The sequence below is a fragment of the Macrobrachium nipponense genome, chromosome 22 (genome assembly GCF_015104395.2).
Source record: "Macrobrachium nipponense isolate FS-2020 chromosome 22, ASM1510439v2, whole genome shotgun sequence".
In the NCBI taxonomy this organism is placed as follows: domain Eukaryota; kingdom Metazoa; phylum Arthropoda; class Malacostraca; order Decapoda; family Palaemonidae; genus Macrobrachium; species Macrobrachium nipponense.
This window is the reverse complement of record NC_087213.1, coordinates 25,122,937-25,124,926: the sequence shown is the minus strand read 5'-3', so window position 1 is coordinate 25,124,926 and position 1,990 is coordinate 25,122,937.

The following is a 1,990-nucleotide window of genomic DNA, read 5'->3' as shown; positions in this document are numbered from 1 at the left end:
TTAACTACTCAACCATAAACATTTGCAAAAACTATAGGTAAGTTTTAAGATTTTAAATGAATATTATATGGATACAAAGAAAAGATGAACTGAAATTTAATTATATTACATTTTGTCCTACATAAAAGTGAAAAAAGATATAAAGGAGTACAATTTTATTAGAACATAACTCGTGTTCGGAAACTGAAATGCAATATGAAAACAAAGCAGAAAACACTAACATCCCTATTTCTATTTAAGGCGACAATGACACTAGCCATGAATTAGCGCGACTCGACGCGACGCGTTTGGTGTGAACGCAACCTTAGTAAGACGTTGCGTATAAATTTAATGTAATATGCAGGCAGTTTTCTGAGCTCGGAAATATTTGAGACTCCTTGTAACACATTAAAAATGAGATGTAAATATGCAATTCACAATTATCTTATTATTTGAGAACATAGAAATAATAAGAATTGTTTTGAATTAATGCGGTTCAGCGACCATTAATCACCTGGAATCTAAATTCAGTCCCAATTCAGCAACAGAACAAAAGTAAACACACCTTTGATTAACCACAAAGTCATTTTCCAGGGAATCCATGTTATGTGACTGGAAATTCTTTGTACAATTCTGTGACGGACGTTCAATTTGAATCACAGTAGTTTTAAAGAATGCTGTATTCCAATAAAATATGCAGCACTCCGACAGTACTGTGTAACCACATTATATCATCAAATTGTTTTAAAACTGAAAATTTCATAGAGATGATGAAAATTTGAATTCCATTTTCAAGTGTTCAGTCATTGACTAATTAATTATGTAGCATACTACGGTGTTTCAAAATTAGAGGCCGACCCCCCCACTCCACAGAACAAATGGAAAGTTATGTAGTTTTCTGCTATAGGCTATCTCCAAGTACATTATCTTAATTTTCTATTAAGTCATTTTTCATTTTACATTTCTTGTATTTTCAGACTGAGTGACGGAGTTAGATACAGCCATGGCTAACAACTTGGAGGAAATCAGATGGATTGACCGAATCCGGGCTATAACCTTCAGAGAGGCCAGGGATGCTGGCGCATCCTTCATTTCATGTTCCTGGATAGCTAAATACATTAAAAGAGATGAATCCTTTGTTAAAAGAAACTGGAACAAAAATCCATATGACTGTCATTGCGAAAAGAGTGAGAATCTTTTAAGGGCTGAAGTCTTTCTCAGGAGTCAAAAGACATCATAGCTGAGACATTGGGTAGACCACGAAAGTCTTTATGTAAATTGGTGCTTGAACTAGAAACAAAAAGGGGAAAGAAGAGAAGTTATAGTGCTATATATCATGAGTTGAAAAAATCTGGTATCAAGCCATTTCATGTTATCAGCAAGCCCAACATCACTCAGCAACAGAGAGAAGACCGTGCATAGTTTTGTGGTTCATTCTTGAAGATTGGGATGAAGCTGACTTTCTCCATGTTGCCTCATCAGATAAATTCTTCATTTACACAGTCAGGAAGCCAAATCATAAAAATGACATCATTTGGGCTGTAAAGTTGGATGATATCAGCAATGATGTGCGCTATCGCCAAGTTGTGAAATTTCCTGAATATTTGGAAATTTTTCTCCGTTTCACAGCCAAACGGTTAATGTGGATCATCAAAGAAAAAGGACAGTCATGGAATGGCGAATACTTCAGAAACACTGTGCTTACTGGTGGAGTATTTCCTTTCCTCAAAGATTCTGAAAATGTGTTATCTGTTTCAAGGCTCTTCAGACACAGGAGCTGCTTCGAAACTGGTATCGGTTTCTTCTCGTCAAGTGAATTTCCAGGTAGCTCCCCTAACCTTAATGTGTGTGAAAACATTGGTAGTATCTTAAAGGATCATGATGAAGCGCACACAGTGAACTATGATGGTATACCAAGTCTCGACGACCTGCGATGAGAGGTGACCGAAGTGCTCAGGGAAATGGAGTTTGAGTCTTAGCCTTTTTGCGATTTACTGAAATCATACCCCTC